Source organism: Pistacia vera, unplaced genomic scaffold (genome assembly GCF_008641045.1).
Source record: "Pistacia vera cultivar Batoury unplaced genomic scaffold, PisVer_v2 Contig534, whole genome shotgun sequence".
Classification (NCBI taxonomy): domain Eukaryota; kingdom Viridiplantae; phylum Streptophyta; class Magnoliopsida; order Sapindales; family Anacardiaceae; genus Pistacia; species Pistacia vera.
Window position 1 is genome coordinate 519,003 of NW_022196373.1, and position 26,375 is coordinate 545,377.

The following is a 26,375-nucleotide window of genomic DNA, read 5'->3' on the forward strand; positions in this document are numbered from 1 at the left end:
ACAAATAATTATTACTATGTATAGGTAACTTTCTTAAGACGGGAATTAGAAAAATTATAATTTATTACAATCTTTTATGACTATATAAAAGTTATTCTTATATAGAATATTACTATAAAAAGTTATTCTTATATAGAATATTACTATAAAAAGTTTTATATATATAAAGAAAAAAAAAGTGGAGTTATTGACATTTCACTAATAGATTAAAGAAACCTTAAGATACCTCATTTCAAAATTTTAAAATTAATTTTTTGATACATGTTTTAACTCCAAAGTACATAGTCATGTTCTTCAATATTCTACATCATCAGCTAACAAGTAACAACTCGTAGAAACCATGCAGTAGCCAATGGCGACCCCATTTGGAGGCCTGCCGCAATTGGCATAACGGCCTCACTTTGGGCCAGATCTTAGCACCGTAAAAACTCGTGAAAATAAGCGTGGTGTTATTTTAGCCCCACCAATGTCTTTGTAAACATCGTTACTAATTAAATGTCTTTGTAAACTCCATAGAATCCCAATTCCCACAACAACAATTAAGTCAAAAGAAAAATAGACAAACAACAACGGAATCTAAAATCATTTGAAGCAAAAAATCTCAAAAAGCTAAAACCATGAAATTTCTTCACTTAAAAAGATATATTCTACAATTTAAAATTACCAAATTATCTTAAAACATGTAAATTTATATGAGAAAGTTTGTATATGAAGTATTATCCATATATATTATATCTAAACTATTAAAGCATGCTTAAACCCCACAAATACGCAACAAATCTAAGTTATTATTATTTCGATGTTCGTTCAAAACTCAACCAACAACACTGCCTTGCAAATTGCTAAAAACGAAACGACACACATAGAATATTTTAGAAATTTTAATTGTGTGTGATACGAATTTGTTTATTTGAATCAGACTGATATTTCAGAAATTTTTAGGAGGGGGGATTGAAGTACTTACTTTATTTCATAAACTTTTATTTATTACAATGAGATAAAAAAAAAAAAAAAAAGTGGGTGGTTTGTGCAACAAGCATATATATACTAATATACAATGATCTTTAATTCTTTATATCACTTGTGATATTCATATGTTAATGGAATGGGATTAACAAATAGTGATAAGATATGATCTTTAGTTTCATGATCTGGAATACCATGCCCATCTCCGTATTGGTACATGCATTGAGCCATCCTGGCGAGATTCATTGCATTTTCAATAAAAACAGTGTTCGACAAGTGAGGATTTTCTAGTCGATCTTTGTTCATCTTCATCCATGTTATAGTAATCATTTCTCGTATGTGTTCACGAGCATCCTTTTCAGATGCTCCAATTTCGTGCATGTAACATTGAATAGATTTAGCGACATCCCCTCTTTTTAACTCGTACTAAATAAGAGAAAACAGAAAAAATAAAAAGTTTATTAATTAAATCAAGAATAATTGAAAACTATAACTAAAATCAATTAGAGATTGTGGTCTTGCTTACAGATGATGTTCCCAAGTCATCTGCAAGTCGAAAAATCATTGATGACCAACGAATTATGTTGTTATATTCTTCCAAGCATTGCAACTCCTCCTTTATGATTGGATTTGTAATGAAAAAATAAGCATGTACTAAAATCACAGGAGCTGATATAGAAACCCATGCATTCTCAATGTATTCTGCAAGTGTTGGGATGTATCCGCTGTGGTACCATTTTGCCTCCAACAAATAGGATTTACATAAATCTGCCCACTGGTGTAATTTAATGTTAATATATTTAATTATAATGAATATCAAAACATGAAAATTTATGTAAATATTCTGTAAAAATTAATTAAATTACCGTTTTCTTTAGGTAAGGAATAATATCAACTCCGTGTGCTTTGAGAGCATATAAATTCATTTCGTTTATGGTAGTGTGGAGAACTAAAAAACAAATCTTCATATACTCCGGAAGTTGCTTCATGGCATTGACGTCCCATCTAAATTACAGTGCAAAATTTGAAATTAATTTCATGTTAGAAATAGCAGACTGCAGGGAGTTAAATATGTATTAAAACTATCCATCACCATCACGACCAACCTGTCAACAACATCTGTAAAGAGCTCAAGTTCATTCAAGGTACCTGTTATGCCTGGAAAGTATAGGACTGACGTAAGGAGTCACGTGAAGGAGAGGACAACCTGCTCCTGTCAGAACGATAGACGTGCACCAGACCAGCCAGAAACTGTGATGATCCCACACGTCAATTCCCTGCTCCAAATCGCGCAAATCACTCTGGAAGGTAGCCAATGTGACATAAAGAAGGATTTGTCTGACACTCCCACCAACTCACAGATTTAATGATCATTACTTTAATCCATCCCACTATAAAATGAGGGCTACTCTCTCATTTGGGGGATTCGACCATTTTTACTCTTGATTAGCTATTCTCTCTCTTGTACTTTCACTCAAGTCTTTTGTAAATCATTTGCAAGTCAGTCCGCTGTTGCGACCTAACCCCCAATATTAATACAAACATCAGTGGACGTAAGACTTGCTACCTTAGCATCCGAACCACTTTAAAAAGCTCTCTCTCCTTCTAATGCATTTACTACGACTTTTACCTATACCCACGTGTGTCTCCTAGGCCAATCAGCATTTCACATGTGCTTTTTGGTTGGTGCCAAAATCTCGCATCAACAGTTTGGCGCTAGAAGGAATGCCTGATTTAGTGTTCATCCTTCATCAGGAGAATCTCTAACTTATTGGTCCCACAGTAGCAAATGGCCTGCCAACCTGAACCTGAGCAAGCTAGCCGGGGTGCTGAGGGAATCCCCTTGGCCCAGGGGGATACCTCTTCCAAAGTACCTTCGATTCCATAAAATGCTGCAGTGGATATCCCATCAACTTCGCAGCTTGACCCCGCCATCAGAAGCTACCTGGAGAGGTTCGATAATACTCTCCAGACGATCAACCAGAGGAAGGACTGTTTGGACCAAGGCGTGCTATCCAAATCAGCTGGGGCGGTGCAACTACCAAAAACGCCTACAGGTCGCGCAAAAGCACGGCAAAGGGAAATAGCCCATGCCGCGAGCACTGCAGTGCGTAGACGAAAGGGTAAGCAAGTGACATAAGGCAAGCCTACGGGCTCCAAAGGGCCAGCAAACACAAACCGTGTCCCGAGCAGGATACCGGCAAAGTTGAGACTCGGTGAAAAATTGCATCCCGAGCTATCCCATGCCACGTCGCAGGTACACCCAAGCAAAAGTACTGGGCGAGGCGATTCTTATCACCACCAGCAGAACAATCCTGATCATTATCGTGCGGGTGGTTCCCATGCCTCGCGGGGTGGTTCGTACCACCGTGAGGGTCGTGAAAATACCTCGCATCATCCATCGCCATCACACGCCTCTAGCCAGCGTGTGTCGAGAGCGGTCGGAACCGCCGGCCAAGGCGAAGAGGAATCTAACCTCCGGACTTTCTTGAACCGTAATCGCGAAGGTCGAACTTGCATGGGTGAAAGCAATCCCCAACTGGCTCAATTACCACAAATTGAGGAGCTGCAGCGCTCTAGACCGACTACGAGCCCAGCAAAACGAGCAGGGGCAGGTCGCATCTGCGTCCCCCTTCTCTCCCGAAGTGTTAGCTGCTCCACTCCCGCCAGGGTTCAGGATGCCCGACATGCGGCCGTTTGATAGGAACTCTGACCCACAGGATCATTTGTATGAATTTAATGACCTGATGGAGCTTCACTAGGTCTCAGATCTTGCAAAATGCCGTTGTTTGGCCGTGACTTTAACCTCTCATGCCAAACGGTGGTTCAGGTCGCTCCCAGAGGGATCGATCAGTTTGTGGCCTCAGATGAGCACGACGTTCCTGAGGCATTTTCAAGCAAATCAAAAATTCTCTATGCCTTTGAGCTATCTCAGCAATATAAGGCAAGAAATGGATGAATCCCTACAGTCCTACATCGGCCGTTTCCATAGGGAACTCAACAAGGTGGCTCATGCTCCCGAAGAGTCCATTCGGACCCTCATAATAGCAGGAGTTCGTCTACAAACCAACCTGTGGAAGGAATTACAGGCTGAGGACGATGTTTCCCTCACCCGATTCTATAACCTTGCAGAGAAATACCTCCGAATAGAAAATTTGTTGGCAGCACTCCGCCGTAGCGACCACGGCACTCCAGGCAGTGTGTCTGGTCAGGGGCAAAGCAGAAGAGCTGACGCAGAGGGGCCGCTGACGATCAGCGAAAAGGAAAGAAACCTCGCTACGAGCCCAGAAAGTCTTATGCTCTTGTTCCTCGTCGCGATCGCGACAAGAACCAATATACTCCACTCAATACATCTGTATCGGCTATTCTTGATAAGTCCGAAGAGGCCACCCTGCTTGGAGAGCCCAAGCCCATCAAAACTCCCGCGATAGCTTGAAATAATAAAAGTACTGTCGCTATCACCGGGACAATGGGCACCATACCGATGAGTGCCAGGCTCTAAAGCAATCAATTGAGGAGCTCATAGAGAAGGGGCATTTCAAGGAATATATCGATGACTCTGTTCCCTCGCAAGAGAAAAATCAGGGGGAGCCAAGTAAGAAGCGTTGTGATCAGAAAGGGGTATGCAGTCTCAATTTGATTTTTGGGGGACCGCACTTCGCTAGAAACTCGCGAGGTGTCCAAGAAAGGTATGCTCGCGAAGCACATTACGACCCCATCAGAGTGATGAGTGCCTAACAGCGACCACAAAATGTCCGCAGGGAGGAGGAAATTTCCTTCTCCAAAAAGGATGCGGCCAGATTACATCATCCCCACGATGACGCTCTCATAATCACGCCCTTGATAGGACGTTATAATATCCACAGAATGTTAGTGGATAGCGGAAGTGCCGTGAACATCCTGTTCGCTTCCACTTTCGAAAGGATGAATTTGGACGAGGCCGACCTAAAGCCTGCCTCGTTCCCATTGTACGGTTTCACAGGAGACCACCTACTCCCTAGGGGGACGATCTCGCTCCTAGTTACACTAGGCGACTCTGACGAAGTGACCAAGGTAACTGAGTTCTTCGTAGTAGATTGCCCATTGGCCTTCAATGGAATCCTGGGGCGACCTCTACTAAGACACTTCAAGGCGGTCACTTCGATTTACCACCTAAAGATGAAGTTCCCCACCCCAACGGGGATCAGGGAAGTCAACGGGTCTCAACGCGTATCGCGCGACTGCTATGTGAAAGCGGTCCAGATGGCATGCAAGGGAAAGGGCACCTTGCGCAGCAACCACGGACAGGCAATGGCGATCAGTCGGATCGAACCTCGACCTGGCCCGACCGAGGACAGTATAGACCCCCGCATCCAAGACTGCCCTTCTAGTGGGCCAATTGAGGACCTGACTGAAGTACTGGTAGACCAGAACAAATCGAGCAGGGTGCTAAGGATCAGTAAAAATCTCAACCCCCAGCTCGCTACCGAACTGACCAGCTTCCTCAGGGAGAACATCGAGGTGTTCGCATGGTCGCACGTGGACATGGTCAAGATCAGCCCGGATGTTATATGCCATGCGTTAAACATCGACGGCGAAGCCAAGCTGGTTCGCCAGAAAAGAAGAGCAATAGATTCGGAGCGATATGCCGCCTTAAAGCTAGAGGTGGATAACCTCCTCCGAAACGAGTCCATCCAAGAGGCACTGTACCCGACCTGGGTTGCCAACCCGGTTCTGGTAAAGAAGCCTAATGGCAAGTGGCGAACCTATGTCGACTTCAGGGACCTCAACAAAGCTTGCCCTAAAGATAGCTTCTCCCTGCCAAGAATTGACTAGCTCGTGGATGCCACCTCGGGGCACAAACTGCTAAGTGTCATGGACGCATACTCGGGATATAATCAAATTTCAATGTATGCATCTGACAAAAAGCATACGTCTTTCATTACAGATCGGGGACTGTACTGCCAAAAAATCATGCCCTTTGGCCTCAAGAACGCTGGCACGACCTACCAGCGATTGGTTAACTGAATGTTCGCCGACCAGATCAGTAAGTCAATGGAGGTCTATGTAGATGACATGCTGGTCAAGTCCCATGTCGCTTCAGATCACGTGGCGCATCTCGCAGAGATGTTTGATATCCTCCAACTTTACAGAATGAAACTGAACCCTCTCAAATGTTCGTTCGGGGTATCCTCGGATAAATTCCTAGGGTACATGGTTAATCAGCAAGGAATAGAAATCAACCCCGAGAAAATCCAAGCTCTCTTCGATATGGAAAGCCCTACCAGCAAGAAACAGGTCATGAGTCTTAATGGGCGAATAGCGGCACTAAGTCGCTTCATATCGAGACTAACAGATCACTGCCTGCCGTTCTTCAAGGTCCTGAAGGCCAATAAGAAGTTCGAGTGGACTCCCGAGTGCGAACAGGCGTTCCAAAGTATAAAAGAACACCTCAGGAAGCCACCTCTCCTGTCCAAGCCTCTTCCACAAGAGATCCTGCCCCTGTATCTGTCCGTCTCCGAGTTCGCGGTCAGTGCAGCCCTTGTTCGTGAAGAGGAAAAAGTCCAATGGCCAGTGTACTATGCAAGCAAGCGCCTATCGGATGTCGAGATGCAGTATCCGAAAATGGAACGATTATCCTACGCCATGCTGATCGCTTCCAGAAAGCTGCGACCTTACTTCCACACCCATACGATCCATGTAATGACTAACTACCCCCTCTAGCAGGTCCTCCAGAAGCCAAAGGCCTCGGGTAAATTGCTCAAATGGGCCATGAAATTGAGTCAGTTCGATCTAAAGTACAAGCCAAGGTTGACTATTAAAGGGCAGGCTGTTGCTGACTTCATTTCAGAATTCTCCTATCTCCTGAACAAGTCGGACCAACAACCCAGCGAAGCCATCCAGGAAACAGCTCAGAATCTGTCGACCTGGAGCCTCTATGTGGATGGATCGTCGACCAGGAAGAGAGCGGGTGCAAGTCTCCTCCTTTTGGGCTCGCATTCACGGCATCCTCAGGTTCGGATTCAAGGCAACCAACAATGAGGCCGAGTATAAAGCTCTGCTTGCTAGATTACAGTTGGCCAGGGAAATGGGTTCAACCGCGATCAGCATCCACAGCAACTCCATGCTGGTCGTTAACCAAATTCTAGGAGAATACCAAGCCAAAGAAGAGAACATGATCTGTTATCTAAAAGAAGCTAAGGCCGCACTCGAGCCGTTCAAGCACTTCGCGATCAGCAACTCTATGGCAGACGCCCTGGCAATGATAGCCTCATCGTTGGAATCAGAGGCACCGGACAGCATTCCTGTTCGATTCGTCGAGGCCCCGAGCATAAACCTGACTGAATAGGCCGTGAATGTAATAAAATCAGATTCATGGATGACTCCCATTTCCCGGTACCTCAAGGACAGGATCTTGCCTGACGACAAGGTCGAGGCACGGATTCTACGAACAAGATCTGCTCGTTACTCTCTTATCGGAAACCAGCTGTACAGGCAAGGGTTCAGCGCCCTTCTCCTCCGATGCGTGACAAGCGAAGAAGCAGATTATATCATGAGGGAAATTCATGAAGGGATCTACGGTAATCACACCGCCGCACGATCTCTCAGGAACAAGGTTGTTCGTCAAGGGTATTATTGGCCCCGAATCCAAGAAGATACCTACAACTTTGTCAAACGGTGTGACAAGTGTCAGTGGTTCGTGAACATTCCACGAGCCCCCTCTCACGAACTGACAACGATGACTAGCCCCTGGCCATTTTCCATGTGGGGAATCGATCTTATCGATCCCATGCCAGTCGGTAAAGGGGGAGTCAAACATGTCATGGTCGCGGTAGATTACTTCACGAAATGGGTGGAAGCTGAACCACTAGCCGCAATCACGACTAGAAAGCTGAAAGACTTTGTTTTCAAGAATATAGTGTGCCACTACGGAATTCCTCACACCCTCATCTTGGATAACGGAAAGCAATTTGACAATGAGGAGTTCAAGCAGTTCTGCGACGAGCTGGGCATTCATAAAAAATTTGCCTCAGTCACAAGACCACAAGCGAATGGCCAAGTTGAAGCTATCAACAAAACCATCAAGCACACCCTAAAAGCCAAACTCGGGGCTGCCAAAGGGAATTGGGCCAATGACCTCCCCGAAGTCCATACAGGACAACTCCGAGAACCTCTACCTCGAAAACACCTTTTTCGCTAGCATACGGTTACGAAGCGATAATCCCTATGGAGGTAGGAACTGGTTCACTTCGGAGGGACTTGTACGATGAGGCCGACAACGAAGCACTTATGAGAGCGAGTCTAGATCTTGTTGAAGAACATCGCAGTAAGGCTTTGCTAAGGATAGCAGCCTACCAGCAACGCGCGAAGAAGTTCTTTGATTCGAAGGTCAAGCGAAGAGACTTCCAGGTCAGTGACCTTGTGCTAAAGGAAGTTCTCCTCAGTACCTGAGAACCGAGTGCGGGAGTACTAGGACCAAACTGGGAAGGTCCATACCGCATCGACAAAGTGATAAGACTGGGGACTTATCATCTCAAACGGTTGAATGGATCCAAAGTACATTGAGCTTAGAATGCTGAGCACCTTCAGCCATACTATCAGTAATCTCGAACTCAGTTTTCATTGTAAATTAGTTTTTTATTTTTGTTAAGTTTCCTTGTAAAGTGTTATTCTGTTCGCTTGTAACAGTCTTCGCATGTAATATTGTTCGTTTATGTAATCATAGACTTGAATTGTAGACTGCAAACTCATGTATAATAAAGCAAACAGCAAATGTAAAAGCAAAATGTATTTCATTCAAGTACAAATGGCGAATTGACAGGACTATTAACCCTATTCTCCTAGAAGGCCGACCTCATCACCCTAGGGCTGGTCAGCTAGGGGCTTCTCCGAGGCAAGACCTGAACCCCCTACTTGATCGGGTCCGCGGGCGGTCGCTGCTTTGTCATCTTGTCGCGCCATGGACAGCAGAGTTTCCTGCCAGTCCTCCGGGAGGTCAGACATATCAAGGTGTGGGTTCTTTGGTCGCAAAGCATAGATAGACCCGATCGCCCAGTCGGCAGCCTTCTCCTCGACCTCATCTGCCTGACCCCGCATCTCTTTGGTGAGGGAAGCAACTCTCTCCTGACTTGCCTGAAGTTCAGCCTCGAGAGCTTGCCTTTGCTTCTCAGAGGCATCATTTTCTTCTTCTGCTCGCAAGGCCCACATTGAGGTCCCTTGGAGCTCTTGGTCCTTCTCTCCGACCTCCTTGAAGAGTCTGGCTATAGTCCTTTGGAGCTCTTTTATTTGCTCTATGTGGCGCTCGAGCTCCGCTCTTTGGAACTCCACCGTGCGAACAACCTCATTCTTCTGGTTCAGGTACCTGTTCGCTGCATCAGAGGACAGGTCCTTTTCTACTTTGACGGCTTCCAGGGTTTGCTTGAGCACCACGTTCTCTTCTTGCAGATCGTCTCCCCCTTTTGCGGTTCCCAGCCGAACCTTCTCAAGGGACATTCGCATTGCGAGCAGAGCCTGCGAACAAGAAAGGAGTTAGATTATAAAAAATAATAATAAAAATAAATAAATAATAGCTAACTCCTCGCCGAGTACCGTTCGCTTACCTTGCTCAAATGTTGAACCGATGTGGTCATCAGGTCATCGCTGCTAGAATCTGTGAACTGCTCGAATGATTTCGAGAGTCTGCATTCCAATAGAGAGTAGACTACCGGCTGCAGGTAATCAAGCAAGTTCCCCAGCGAGTCCAGCACTGGGGTTTCCTTCTTAGCATCTTCTGCAGCGGCTGTCTCGTCCATTGGCTCCTTCCCCGACCTCCTCCCGGCACTTTGCTGCGACCTTGTTGGCTGGTCACCTTCGGATTCAGTTTCTGACTCTTCGACCTGAATCTGCCTTTTCTTCCTTGGTCGCTGAGCTGTTGTCTTTCACCTCGGGTGAACAGCCGCTGGCCCAGGTACCGTTGCTATTCGGATCAGGGCATCCTCTGAAGGTAGGGGCCGAGAGGCCTCCTCAGGTCGCACCGGTTGGCCCGATGTCGCGCCTCGAGCCTCCTTAGCGGGGTGAGCAGCTTCGGCCACCTTAGCCTTCCTCGATCGAGGAAAGTTGAATGGCCCTCGTCGCGGCTGTTCGGACTCCTTTGGAGGCATGGTCGCTGCATACAAGTATCATTAGCAGCAGAATTTTATTCTATGACCAAAAAAGATCCAATTAGCACGACTTACTCAGTGGGGGCTCTAAAGACGCGTCTACGTTGAAAAAGCCGTATTTTCGCAGATTCACGGTCGTCACAAGCTTCCTCGCGTCACGACTAGCCTCGGGCAGGACTTCAAAAGATACGATTTTGTCTAGGTCGTTGAGCAGCTCTAGGTTGGTCGATTTGTTAACTAAAAAGGGGAACAGGTCGTTAGAGGAAAGAAATGCACAGTTAATGAATTTAACGAAGAAGAACCTACTTGGGTCCTAAAAGCGGCAATGGTCGTCATAACAAAAGAAGAAGAACTTCATTTCGTAGGCCCCGGCATTGCTAGGGTAGTTGTGTATCCCCTCGACTATGGTAGGTCGCCTGGACAAGTAGTAAGAATCCTTGTCCTTACTCTTTTTCAAGTAATACGAGCAGCCGAGCTCCAGCGTAGTTAGCTCACCCAGGCCACTCTCGTGACACACGATGTACATCACAACAGCGATAACATACGCGTTCGGCTTGAGTTGCATTGGTGCGATCCCAAAGTGATCTAGGACCGACCTGATAAAAGGGTGGAAAGGAATTAACATTAACCCCCCACCCTCGAAGATCTCTTCAGAGATCGCGGCCATCCCACTGGGAGGATACCGCGACAAACAAGTGATGTCGTGGTAAACTTCCACGCCGACACCAAACTGTTTAACCACCCTTTCGAGCTCTTCCCCGATAAGTACCGAGCAAACCTCGCAAGGGACATTCGCGGGAACACCCCGCGAAGACGAGCTGTTTCCTTCCTCGGACCTGGTCGTTGAGGGTTCCATTCTGCAGTCTACAAAAGCGACAAGCAAAAGGTCATTTAGCCATCATACGTTGTTCCATACGACAACGTGGAACAAGCTCCCTAAACCCCAAAGAAAACCCTAACAGAATGTCTCGAGCTGCCATTCATGGCTCGAACTCGACATGAGCGTCACGTTTCCGATGAACTATTGGAAGACTGACGCCATTGCACCAGGGAAACTAAGAAAACGAAAACGGAGAAAGATCCTTACCTCTTGGAGCACGAGAGTGGTTTCTGCTTCGAATATCGAAAAAACCTCATACTAGAAGGCAAGGGTTCAAGCTTGTGAAAATCTTTAGTTCTCTCTGATAACTCTGGTGGCATCGTCTGAGAAGGATTTAGGCTTTTATAGCCTATGAACCAACGTTTGCTCTCCTCGGAATCAAAACGACATTTGGACGATAATAATCTCTCACCGTTGATCGTGGCCACGTGTCACAAAACAGTGGGCAAGAGAGAGAGTCGCAATCAAAGAAAATCAAATCCTCATCTCTTCCGTTGAGAAACTCAAATGACGGTTCTCTCTTTCAGAGCATTAATTGTGCCCCAATTCACATTTAATGTTGTGATGAGAATTATCATTAAAGCGTGCCATTCATTTAATGCCCTGATAAAGTGGCATTATGTTAGCACACAGCACATTTAATGCGCTTGGCAGGCACTTAACGCATGCAGGACATGCTAGTCAACACCAGAGACTGACATTAAATGCACTCGCCCTTAAGGCATAACGGGCAATGCCCGATGAGGTCAGGTCGCGCATCCCCTGCAAACAATGGCCATGCGAGGTCGTGCGCACAAAACGCCCTATCCCGACCTACTTTCAAACAGATCGAGGTTGACCGAACTTTCAATAAACCTCCAATCGCGGCATGACTTATAGTTTCCAAGGTTCGTTCCTCAAACCTTAAAAACTAGGGGACTTCTGTTATGCCTGAAAAGTATAGGGCTGAGTAGGGAGTCACATGAAGGAGAGGGCAACCTACTCTTGTTAGAACAGCAGGCGCGCGCCAGACCAGGCAGAAGCTGTGATGATCCCACGTGTCAATTCCCTGCTCCAAATCACGCAAATCACTCTGGAAGGTGGCCAATGTGACATAAAGAAGGATTTGCCTGACACTCCCACCAACTCACAGATTTAATGATCATTACTTTAATCCATCCCACTATAAAATGAGGGCTACTCTCTCATTTGGGGGATTCGGCCATTTTTACTCTTGAGTAGCTATTCTCTCTCTTGTACTTTCACTCAAGTCTTTTGTAAATCATTTGTAAGTCAGTCCGCTGTTGCGACTTGACCCCCAATATTAATACAAACATCAGTGGACATAGGACTTGCTACCTTAGCATCCGAACCACTTTAAAAAGCTCTCTCTTTCTCTACTGCATTTACTACGACTTTTACCTATACACACATGTGTCTCCTGGACCAATCAGCGTTTCACACGTGCTTTTTGGTTGGTGCCAAAATCTCGCATCAATAGTACCATAAACGTCATAGACATCATCAATGGTCGTAATTAAAGCATAGACCTTTGTGGACATTCTCCTACAATATCCAAACTCAAGTTCGAATATGACTCCTACAGTCCCTAAGAAATTCTCCATCAGTCTGTCCCTTGCAAAACTTAACTTCTCCGCAAGACCTGTATTTCTCCACCACCTTCATCAAACAAGGAGCATTCTTAATTATATCTGTCTAAATACATCAACTCATGTAAGATCAGACAAATTAGATCTATTTAGTCTCAAATCAACTAATATACACGCTCTTAATTAGCTTGCCTTGTGGCTCCTAACGTACCTTGATGAATATTTTAGATCGTCTTGGTGCGTTGCTTGTACCATGTAGAAATCTAGTTTAGCAAGCTCAAGCACGATATTGTTCATGTCAGGTCTTCTCTCATATACATCTATGACCCACCTTGCTCCAATCTTAGCATCCTCCAATTCAGTGGAAGCTCCAATGCATGGCTCACTAGAGTGGAGAGATATTGATCTTTGTTATCTTTCACATATGCCTTAAGGTATGAGGTCGTGAAACTTCTAATTATCATGGACGATCGCATTATCTCCTTCTTTTAAAAGAAATGCAGCTTCATACAAAGATAAAATTCCTTTGCAATCATCATTGAGGCATGACTTGAAGTTTCGCTTCTCATCCCTAAAATTTTTGAAAATTTTTGAAAGGAAAAAAAAAATAATGGCATTATTATTTCCATCACATGATGTTTCCGAGTAGAGCTGGGCAAGGGACCGATCCATTGCGGGCCTAAGCCTGGGCCTGGGACCGGTCCCAAGCCCATGAGAAAAACCAAGACCCGGACCAGGCCTTAGGCCTGGTCGGGACTGGTCCCATGGGCCCAGGACAGGTCCTAGGACCGGTCCCATGGGGTTTGGATAATTTTATTTTCCCCCCTCAATTTTTTTTATATTTTGGGGGCAAAACAAAATTTTATAGGTGGTTTTTAGTATTTTTTAGGGGTTGATTAGTAAGTTTCTAAAAATTTAATTAATTTTAAAAAATAATAAATTAATAGTTAATTTTAATTTTAATTTTTAACATAAATGTAATATTCACATTTCACACATTCACGCTTCACAAATAAACAATTAAATAATTTTTTTATTAAATTATTCATCTTCAATTTCATCGTCAACACTAGTTATATTATTCAAATCTGTATTCCTAAAGAGTTCGAGTAGTTCGGGATCTTCAGGGTGCTGTTGTAGTCTTCTTTCTGCATGAGTCCAATCCCGTAAACACGTTATCACTTCAATCATCTCATCGGTTAAAGAATATCTTCTGTCTTCAACAATCTGACCACTCGTTGAAAATGTTGACTCGGATGCAATTGTAGAAACCAGCACAGATAAAATGTCACGTGCCATTTGGGATATAATGGGGAATTGACTTTCTTGTTGGTTCCACCATTGAAGAATATCCATGTCAAGTTGCTCCTTCATCGTCATAAAGGTCATGTCCACCTGTAGGTAGCGAGTCATCTCATTTGGTCTTGTATGTACGAGTTGAGCTAAGCTGGAGCTTCCGCCATGTCCCACATACGCCCACTTGCTCGACCATTGAGAGGGGCTACATCAAGTCCTGATCGCCTCTCCTAGACGTTCCACTTCCACTTCCACTTCTACTTCCATTGTATCTATTCTCATATAAAGAAAAAAGCCTATCCAATTTGTGTTTAAAGTCATCAAATAAGACGTATAATCATGTCCTAAGTAATGGCCTAACTCAATATTACACACCGTTAACTACGGAATTTAAACCTAGGATCTAGAAAAAGGCCTAATCCATATAGAATGGAATATCAACCAATCTCTTATATTTTTCTTCCATACTTGAAACAATTTCACTTAAAATGTTATCATATCTATATTGATCAAAAGTTTTAACAATTTGAACTAAAATATCTAACACTAAATTAGTGTTGGATAATAAATACCACTTAATGTATTAGTAGCATCATAAAAATTTTAAGAAATGTATTAGTAGCATCATAAAAAATTTTAAGAAATGAATAAAAAAGTTCACAAACCGCCCAATCATCATAGTTGACAACTTCCTCTGGATAGTTTTTCCGGTTGACGAAATCTGTATTTGTTTCGCGATTGGCAAAGCTTTTCCCAACATCAAGTAGGTAGAGTTCCAACGGATAGGCATGTCTGTACATAACTTCAAGGTCGAACCGGTGCTCCTCTTGCTTACAATATTTGGCGTACTCCTGCCATCTTTTATTGCTACCGCTGACGATATATCCTAGCTCTACGCACCCTCTCCATCTTTGAATGTATAGCATCTAAACCTGCTTAACTATCAAATTGATGATGTGACAGCACATCTCTGGTGATAAAATGTGCCTTCACCAAGCAGATCCAATTTCTTTTCAAATAAAGAGATTGCCGCGGTGTTAGCAGCTGCATTATCAAGCGTTAGCGCTACAACTCTATCAGTTATAAAATATTCTTGCAAAACTTCAAGATTGTAAAATAAATAGTTTCAGCACTATGTTTTTCATATATGGTTTAAAACCTATCAATTTTTGTTGTAAACCCCAATTATGATCTAGAAATGTACTGTGCCAATAAAAAATCGGTTTTTGATCTACAAGCCCATATGTCTGATGTAAGTGCAATAGTATATTCCTAAAATTTTGAAATTCGTTTTTAAGTTTATTATTTATTTTGTTATAAAGTTTTAGTATATCTTTTCTACTTGTACTTCTACTAACGGGTATATGCTAGACAAAATGCAGTTTTACAATATTAACAAAAAAGATTTTCAGATAACAAAATGGAGAGTCCGTAGCAACTATATATCTTGCTATTTCCTCTCGTGCATAAAGGTGGAAAAGTAACCCGCCCGGCCCTGCCCGCGGCGGTTACATGCTTTGGCGGGCTGGGCTCAACCCCCCGCCAACAAAGGTGGGCCGGGTTAGGCCCGCCAATTTAGGGAGAGTGGCTGGCCCAGCCCGGCCCGCCAGCCCTAACCCGATGGGTTAGGCACGGTCCGGGCCGGTTACCCGATTTTTTTTTTTTTTGTGTTTTTTGTGTTTTTTTTGTTTTTTTAATTTAACTTTTCAAATAAATAATTATAAATATAATTGTTTTTAGTTAACTTTTCAAATATCAATAATTCAATTCAATTCAATTTTTTTTTTTTGTTAACATTTCAAATATTAATTCAATTTTAATACAATAAAATTGTAATATAAGAAAAATTAGACTTATTCATTTATCAAAAAATAATAAGAAATTACAAACATTATTGCCTCGTTAAAAACCCCACCAAGAAAAACCCAATGAGAAAACTTGGTAAAGAAAAAAGAGTGCAATAATTGACAATTAATTACAAATTACATTTTACAAAACAACTAAATTGGGGGTGGTTCACTAGGACCTCCCTCATCTGTATCATCTATATTACAAAATTGAAATGATTCTACTAAAGCATTGTCGATAACCTCGTATTGACTTTATGGCGCACGTTCCCAATCTCGAAACATGTGAGGACTTCAATCATTTTTGGAGCAAGTTTAGTCCTCCTTTCATTTAAAATCCTTCCACTTGCACTAAATTTTTGTTCGATGAGACGGTTGAGACAGGAACAGCGAAAACATCCAAGGCAAGTCTTGATAATACCGGAAAAATACATTTTCTGGCTCTCCAATACTCTAAGAGATCAAAGTGACCTGTTGAAAACATTTCGGGGGTTGCCAAATATTGTTGAAGTTCATTACTCTGCGACTCCATGGAGGACAGCATATTAGTTGTTGTTGTTGTTGGTGGTGGTGCTTCTGAAGAGGAGACTGTGCTTCAGACTTGGGTCCTCTTCGCCTATTCAGTGCATTCCAAGAGAATAAGTCTTCATTTGTTTCTCTGCTATAGCTTCTCTGGATATCTCGCCTCTTTGCGACTGCGGTTCCCATACCTGTTTTCATATTGGAAATATCTTCGAAAAGACTATTTTTACCTCTCCTATTGATTGACATATGATTCGTTTTGTAAATTTTCACTTAAATTGTCAAGACCATTTTCTAAACGTGCTAATTTATTCTAAGATCAAATATAGCACCTAAACAATAAAGAAAAGGAACGGGTTTCCAATATTTCAAAAAAAAAATTTCCATTGCCTTTATGGTGCATGTAAAATTTCATCATCTTTGTTTTTTGTAAATAACTCGAAATGAATTTTTTAAATTGCATGTTTACCAATGACTAGTAGGATAATACACACCAGAAAGTTGTAAAGTGGCTTGGTAAAAACATTTGAGAAAGAATGAAATACTTTAGCTATCTTCCAATCATTTTCTACCAAATGATGAGGACCTCTATATTTGCTACAAATAACTAATTATATTAGCATAAGGTAAACATGAATCAAGCATTAAATAAGTACTTTCCATCTAACAGGCATATCTAATGCAAAAGTTCTAGGAGACATATTTGATTTTATACAAGCTTCTTGAAATTCAGCATTTCTTTTATTACTACTATATCCAAGCTAAAGATTCCCTAATTCTATCAATATTTTTTTTATTGTTTTCATACCACTTTTCACAATTAAATTATAACAGGACATGCACAACTTTGGTGAAAAAACTTCAAATTATTATATAAAAGATAATTATTTTGAAAAAATTCTATAGCTTTACTATTAGAACTTGCATTATCTAAAGTTCTTATAACTTTATCATAATCATAATCTTCTAAAATCATAATTTTATTATAGTTTCTAACCCTATGATCCACATCCATTAATCTAAATCCTAATAAGATTTATTTAATTTAAATTCATTATCAAAATAATGACTAGTCACACAAATTAATCTTGTTTAAATGACTTACACTAATTAGGTTAAAGCCACTAATATGACAAGTATGAAATTATTTTTAATTCTAATTTCATTTTTAAACAATTTTTAATCTTTCAGTTGCAGTTTTAGAATAACTTTTAAATCCTGGAAAAAATAATTTTGAACAAATCTTTCGAATATTTATCTTCTGCCATATTAATAGGTTGATCATGCAGCAATAAATAGCTAACTGTTCCCTATATACATCAGAATTATAACGCCAATTAGTATCCATATAGTTATTTGAGTTTGATTGCTTTCTCTATTTCCTGTTGATTAATATGTTTATTACATGCCTTTTTAAAGTACTAGTACCATTACCTGAATCAGCTTTATAAACATTTGCACAATATTTGCATCTTGCTTTCTTGACTTGAACGCCTTTTCTGTCTCGTAAAACTTGTCGAATGCGCCCAAACTTCTGATGTGTGTCTGTTTTCGCTTTCGCCGCAGTTGATGATCCCGCCTCACTTGAGAGATGAGTTGGACGAGGACGACGATTGAGGACGACTTCTAGAACCACCGGGCGCTGTTGGAATCGACGGCATATTTTGAGTGTATCGGATTCTAGACTGGGATTGGGACAGCGGGACTATTTGAATCTCCTGCATTCATAGTAAAATCAGCGGGACTAGGATAGGATAATAGTTTTCTTCCTCATTGAAATTGATAGGAGAGAAATATCTATCCTTGTAGACTTGTAGTTGAAAAAAAATGATGTAGAAGAAATAATTAAAGAAAGAGATTTGGAATATGGAAATTGGAAATATGAATTGAAAATTGCAAAACCTAATAAAAATTAAAATAAGAGCAAATTGATACAAAAATATTAAGAGAATATGAATAATTGAGACTTGAGAGTTGAGAGAATAGAGATTAGAATTTTAGAATAGAGAATATAAGAATGAGAATTTGAGTTGTGAGAAAAATATGAGAGTTTAGGGCCAATTTATAGAAAAAAATAGGGAAAGAAAATGACGAAAAAGACCCCTCTAACGGCTATAAAACGGCTATATTTCAAGGGTAAAGTGAATTGAAAAAAATAAAAAAGATTTACAATTATTATTTTTTTTTTTTTTGGCCAACCCGCGGGTTGGCCGTTGGCAATAGCTAACCCGCGGGTTGGCTATGCCAACCCGTCACAACCCCCCGGGTTGCGGGCCTCTTGCAAGAGGACAAATTAGCAACCCGCGGGCCGCCGGGTTACCATTGTGTAACCCGGCCCGCCCGAGGGTTGCTACAACATGTGTATTGTATTGCCATGTTGAGAGAGTTAAGGATTTTGGATTAAAATTAAGTTAAATTTGAATTGTCTACCTGATCTGCTGCTGAAGATGCATTTATTTGGGGATGCTTCTTCTCTACGTGTCGTCGCATCGTCAAAGTCCCCTTCTCAACCCCAATAGGTTCCACATAAATTACATATCCCACAAGATTCTTCGCCCAACCCATTTGTCTTTGGCCGTTTTGATTTGGTGAAGTATCGCCAGACATCGGACACACTCTCTTTGACGGTCGGGGGGTTGGGCTATGTCCGTGCCGTTGACTCGCAGCTCACATGTGTTTGGCTACACCTCGTCCCAACCGAATGTGTTGTGTGGAATTACAGCTGCATCCTCTGGAGGAAATGGTGAAAATGGATTGAAGCTTCATTTCTTCGGTGGATGGAACGTAAAATTCATTTGGGGAAGACATTATAACTTTATGATAAAATAATAAATAATTAAAATGAAAAGAAATTAAATAATAATATGAAATTATGATGATATTGAAAAATAGAAAAAAATTTGAATAATATAAATTGAATGAGAAATTGATTGGAGATTTGGAGTAGAGAGATTGAGAGAATGAAAGAATGAGAGATTGATTGGTGTGAAAAAAATTTAATGTTTTTTTGTTTTTTATAGTGTAGTTGTGTGGGGGAAAATGAAAAAAAAAACTTATAATTATAAGTTTATAACCGTTGGTGTGAGTTGACCGTTGGCACCCAACGGTTAAATTTTTTTTTTTTTTAATAAATTTTGTAAAATTTTATTTTAGTCCTTATAATTTATACTTATTTTAAGGTGTTTAATGTAATTTTACAAAGGACTAAAATGCTAAAAGGCAAAAAAAATTTGGGCCCAGGCCCGGGCCTTGGAGGAGGGCCCAATGGAGGGCCGGGGCCCTCCTCCTTAGGCCTGGTCCTGTTTTGGGACCAGGCCTCCTAGGACCGGGTTTTGGAGCTGGGCTTTTGGGCCCGGTCCCAAATGCCCAGCTCTATTTCCGAGATTTAAAAGAATCAATGTCTGGCATGATGTTTCCAAGATTTAATATTTGACTATTATTGATTTTTGTTTCTAATGTTTCTTATTTATGCATTTTAAATACCTATGGATATGTCGTAGCCATGTTGTCTTAAGAGTCTGAATTCAAGAGCTACGGCATATAAAGTTCTACACAAATTTCTTATTTCTCCTCCTTTTTTTTCTTTTAATATTTTTTTTTTCCTTTGAAAGATTATAATATAAATTTTCATGACTTTGATCAGGCCTAACCTAAGCTAAAGTCAACCAAAACTTAAATTAAGTCAATGTTGCCTTGATTTTTAATATGAATTAATTAAAAAAAAAAAAAGGAAATTTTCTTAGTATAAACATAGATAATAACTAAAACTTATTTAATAATTTTGAGTAGCTAAACGGTAACGTTTGAAATGTAGAGAAGTGGTGGGTGGGTGAAGAATAACATTCAGTAAAATATAGTTAATGTTTAATTTGGGAAAACGGGAACATTCTTAAACACAAAACAAACTCACAAGATCCATGCCTTTTTTCCATCAAATTAGAATAAATTAAAAACCTCCAAAAAATAAGTATGATTCAACCCAAAATAAATTAAAATGAAATGAGCAATACACATATCTAAAACTGAGAAAACGGAAAACGAAGCTAATTGATGAGTGAAAGCTTCAACAATTTCAGTCTTCAGAAGTTTTAAGAACGAATAACATAAAGAAAGTGAAAGAGAGAATGAGAGAATAAAGAATTTTATAGATAAACTCATAAAAAACAGATACACAGACAAAAGAGTGGAGAGAGTTTTAAACTTTTAATATGATGTAGACGTGAAATATAATATTAATAGTAAATTTTTTATGAGTCTGGATATATATATAGTGTTTCTGATTTTTTTTTAAATCTGTAGATAGGCTTATATATATGTATAGAATTTTTTTATAAGCCTATATAAACAATTTTTAAAAAAAAAAAAATGTGGGAGTAGGCCTGGGCTGGGTCCGCCCCCGGCTTATGCACTAATAGTCTAATATTACAACGACTATATATCAAACTATATACTTTTGTTAAATTCATGCGTGTTTGGTAAGGAACGTAAATATGTAGAGGGTGCAATGTCACTAGATCTTTCTTCGACTACACCTGATCGTAAAATCTGGGCTTCAAAATTTTGTGTGCTTCTAATTCACTGTAATTTCAACTCAACGGATAAAATATCAAAGTTTATGGTCGAGGTTATGTGTTGAAAATCTGATTAATAATGTTAGTACGAGAGATTGATAGCCACATAAGTTAAAGTCAACAGTAAGTTCCTGAAGTAAAGAGCAATAAGACATTCTCACTTAACAATAATATCAAAGGTAAAAACAAATCTTACAAAGATTTGTCTACAAACTGACGTGACAACAAATAAATGAAAAAGTGAATATAAAAAGTCAAACTCATCATATTCACTCTTCCATTTATTTTGTGTCACATCAATTTGTACACAAATCTTTGTAAGACTTGTTTGTACATATAGAATTACTCCTCACTTGGTCACACAAGATGTGAGTCATGTGATTGATGCGTCACCATATTTTATGGTCGATTGAGTGGTTTATTTTTTTTAAATAATATCATATTTATAACAAAATCACACTTAAGTAATCAATTTTTTTCTTTGATTGCGTTGGATTTATTGGTTTACAATAAAATATTTTAAATTAGGGGCCTTTTTGGTACATTATTTGAAATATGGGTTCTGCTTGATAAGTTTTTCATAATAGCATTTTTGGAAAATAGAGTAGGATTCTAAGAAGTTTTTGGTACATTTCTTAATAGCCTTTTCTGAAAATACTTAAATTATTTTAACCCCCTAAGTTTGTTAATTTAACTAAACACCCCCCACAATAAAAGTTTATAAATTGATAAAAATACCCCCACATATTGCCAGCGGTCAGCCACCACTGTCAAAAGGTGGTTGGAATCTACTAGAATGACGCATGACTGGCTTGATCTGGCCAATCCTGCGTCGATCTGGCTAGAAACTTCCAATTCTACAGCCACAGATTTGGTCATTGACAGCCAAATCTACCCAGATCTAATCATCATTAATAGTCATATCTTGGCTATCGTTGACAGTTATATCTCTAGCCGTCGTTTTGTCATCATCAACAGCCAGATGTGGCAAAAAAAGGACAGATTGACGCACAACCAGCTAGATTCAACTGATCGTGCGTCATTATGATGCTAGCGCACGATAGTGGCACGACAATGACGGTGGCTACTAGCGAGTGACAATGGCTTGGGTGGGTGGAAGTGTTTTCGTTAATTTTAAAACTTTTATTGAGAAAAGTAATTGTTAATTAGACATCCCACATCGCTTGGTAAGGAAAGCTTGAGCTAGTTAAATAACAGGGGAACCCCCTAATAGTCAAGGCGCGTTTTAGGCTTGAGCAAGGGTCCTTGGCTTGGAAACGAAACCATGAGGGGCTGGGCTTCGGAATTGGACCACCCAGGTTACCAAAGCAGACAATATCTTGACTGTGTTGGGCCGGCAGTGGGCCGAGGTGTTACAATTAGTGTCAGAGCCAATCCTAACAGGAAGTGTATGGATAGTCAAGAGATCTCGCTTGGCCCAAGAAGGATCGCAGCAAGGATGTTGGATCTTGAGGGGGGAGATTAAGACATCCCAAATCGGTTGGGAAGGAGGGGTATGAGATAATTAAATACCAGGGGAATCCCTCAATAGTCAAGACGTGTTTTGGGCTTGAGCAAGGGTTATTGGGCCTGAAAACAAAACCGTGACGAGTTGGGCTTCAGAGTCAGACCACCTAGGTTGCCAAAACGGACAATATCTTGACTGTGTTGGGCCAACAGTGGGCCCAGGTGTTACAATTGAATTGAGACATCCCACATCGCTTGGGAAGGAGGGGCATGAGCTAGTTAAATACTAAGGGAACCCCTCAATGGTCAAGACACATTTTGGGCTTGAGCAAGGGTTCTTGGGCCTGAAAACAAAACCGTGAGGGGCTGGGCTTCGAAGTCGGGCCACCCACATTGCCAAAGCAAACAATATCTTGACTGTGTTGGATTGGCAGTGGGCCCATGTGTAAAAGTTAATGTTTTGAGTTGAGTTGAATAAAATAAGAGAGAACTGAGAATATTAAAACAAATGTGTATTAGGATATGATTGAATAGGATAATAGGATAGTGAAAAAATAGGGAAACAAATGGAGGGATGATATTCTGATAAACAATTCTAAATAGGATAGAATATGATTAAATCAAACAGGATAGGATTCTAATATTGTGTTTGGTACATTTTCTAAAAATATTTAGATTGTTTTTTAAACTCCTACATTTGTTAATTTAGCTAAACACCCCCTTTCCCCAGCAATAAAAGTATATAAATTAACAAACCCCCACCCACCCAACCGACTACCGTTAGCTTGCCACCACCACCAAACAGTGGCCAATAGTCGTCAAAATAGTGCATGACCGACTGGATTTGGCTGGTTGTGCACCGATCTGGCTTTTTTCGGCTAGATCTACGGCCAAAATCTAACCAAATTTACATTATTTTTTAACCTCCTACATTTGTTAATTTAGATCAACACCCACCCTCTAATAAAAGTTTAACAATTAACAAATATACCCCTACCCACCCAAGCCATTGCCGATCTCCGACCACCACAGTTGGACAGTAGTCGATAGTCATTGGAACAATACACGACCAGTTAGATCTGGCCAATCGTGCGCCAATATGGCATTTTTCGAGCAGATCTACTACCATAATCAAGCCTCTTTTCAATAGAAAACAAGTCTCCTCCCACCACCTTTCCATTTTTCAATAGAAAAAAATCTGATTTGATTAGGATTAATTTTCAAAATAATGGTTCCAATAAGTAAACAAATACATGTTTCGTTTTTTAATCCAAATATTATAATAGAAAAATGATTTAAAAGAGTGAAACCAATCGGGGCTATTATTCCCTAAATGATAATAGACCTAATTAACTTAATAAATGTACTATTAATAACATAATTAATCCAGTTAAAGCATTATATATAATAATTTTCAAAACAAAACTCATATTCCCATATAACAATTTTCAAAGTTATTCGGGATGTCTCATAAAAAATGTATATATTTACCAATAAGCCAAAATCCTATGAAGTGGAACCTGTTTTGAAGATAAAGACTACCACCAATAAGTCTTTTAAATAGCCTAAAGGGAACTTACCCCCATCTTCCTTAATCGATCAAACTAGGACTAACACTTGGCAGTCCAAGCTTTTTGTTGTCATGCAAGACTTGGAAACTTCAACGGAGTCTGTCCTTCAATATGTGAAGGAAAATCACATTTCTCTCTACTCACGGATAGACAAATTGGAGGCTAATCTGAAAAAGAAGCAAAAGAAGAAAAAGAAGATTGTTCTGACAGAACCAACTGATCAGGATGTGGTATCTCATGTTCCTCTAGTTACTCCTACTGTCACTCTTGCTTTTGCCATGCCTGCTGCAGATGTCGCTCCTGAGATTCAAGTTGAAGAAGAACAAGCAACTGATGAAGATGAGGAAGACACTGTTGATAAGGAATGAGAAAAACCTGGAGATGAAGATGTATGTGCTAAAAAAGATTCCAATGTGCGCACTAACGATGTTCCTCCAATTCAAGATGAAACTATTGACACCTCCCCTGTTGCGATTCTAGAAGTTCAAGTGGAGGACTCTCATGTCACCATCACTACCCCTTCAACAAGCAGAACGAAAAGGAAAGTCGGTTGCTCTTCTCTACCCTCTTGAAAGTCTTCAAGACTTATGAACAAAGAAGAGGAGTAAGAAGCATAGGGGAGAGTTTATCTTGAGTTTTATTTTTTTGCTAACTTTTTTGTTATGTCTCTATGGGGGAGTTTGTTACTTTGGTTGCTACTGTTTTTAGTTTTTGTTCTCTCTGAACTCCTTAGTTATCTTACCTTGTTGTTTTATTTGTTTTATCTTTAAACCATGTTACATTTGTGTTGTTTTGGTTATTTTGTTTGTGTGTTTGTGTTTGTGCAAATCTGCAGGTCTTAATTGGTTGATTGAAATAGGTTTGCTCTCCTCTGTTATGTTCTTTGTTCATAAGTTTGACAAAGGGGGAGAATGTAGAATATTCATATTTGTCAAACTTATGAATTGTGTGAGTGCACATCAATTCTGCGTGCACACAGGTTACCAGACTTGTGTCTTGGCTTGATTCATTTTGAGTGTGTGTGCACAACGGTTTGTACTTACACTCTTGCTTCAAATATTTGCAACCCAGCAAGAGTTGCATGTTTGATAAAAGGAAAAAAATATTGGTTATCTTTGTCTCTTGCTTTTTAGGACCTTTTTACATATGTCAAAGCATGCTTAGGTGGTCCTAAGGAATAAAGTTATCTTTCCTAATTTATTTTGTGGTCCAAACTAAAAGAAGGAATACTTTCCTTATTTGGAGACACATGGGTCAGCCTCTTATTGGCTGACGTGGCACTATATTGTTGAGTAAGAAACCTTTCATTATATAATACTCTTTCTTGCATGAATGAATCTAACTTTTGATCTTTTATTTCATTCTTACTCTAAATTTCTTAGAGTATTCCTTCTCTTAAGGTTCAATGTTAATTTTCCATTTTGTGCCAAAACCTCACCATATCAAACATAGACTTGATGGCTCTTGGAACATGGTTCCTTTGATGATTCTATTGTGTGGTGTCATTACTTTAAGCTTGGTGTTTCACAAGCTATTCTCAAGTGTGTTCTCGGTGTGAAAAAGTTCCGAAGAAGTTGCTACACGTTAAGGATCTAGAGCGTGGTGCTAAGTGTAAAGTTGAACAAGGAGTTCTTTTTACTGTAACTTAGATCAACTTTGAACGTTATATTGTAATGTGTTTTTAACTTAATGGATTGCTTCGATCTGGATAAGGTCCCGTGGATGTAGACTAAAAGTGGATTTAGCCGAACCATATATATGGTTGTGTTCTTTACTTTCTGCACTTGTGTTTGATGTGGTTAAAAAACCGAAAATGTCTTAATCTACTTGGTAAATATTCCGCTGCACTTTAAAATGGGTAATCCAAAACCAAAGTGGTTCAACCAATCCCCAACAACACAAATAACACATATGTCAAAAAGTGGATTATTAAAGAACAATTAATTGCACATTAACAACAAGAAATATTTCCAAGACAAAGATGAAGATAACTAATTTAATAGTCCAAAGGCTAGTCTCAAATTTCAAAGGATTGTGTTTTCCATGTGATTCATGCAAATTAGGTTTAACTATCCAAAATTCCAATCAAGGCATCATTATATGCCACACCTAACCGTTAATATTTATTAAATTTCTGATAATAATCCAAAAATGCAAATATCCAGTAATAATCCAACAGGTAAAATCTTGATCAACCCTGACACAATCAAAATATGAAAAACAATAAACATTGTTATGTCCTTTTAATTACAATTCTGGAAAGTGTCAATTTTTTTTCTTTAATCGGCTAAATAAGGAATGGTCTATGTTGTGTGTGATTTTTCCATTAAGCTCGGATAAGTCAGAGTTCTGTGAGGTTATAGTTCAACCAAGAATCAGTTCGGCTAAACACTTGTCTGACCCAGCATAAGCTCGCCAAGATATAGCTCGACCCAACATAAGCTAGTCACGACCAATCCGACCAGTTGTTCAAGCAAATCACAAATAAGCTCAGATCCCATATATTTTAGAAGAGATCAAATCAACAACAATGATAGCGTGATCCTA

General features: G+C 40.2%; 1 pseudogene; it reads right to left on the reverse strand.

Annotated features, from left to right (window-relative positions):
- Nucleotides 1–1,077: 1,077 nt before the first annotated feature.
- Nucleotides 1,078–23,311, reverse strand: LOC116107373 (annotated as a pseudogene).
- Nucleotides 23,312–26,375: the final 3,064 nt, after the last annotated feature.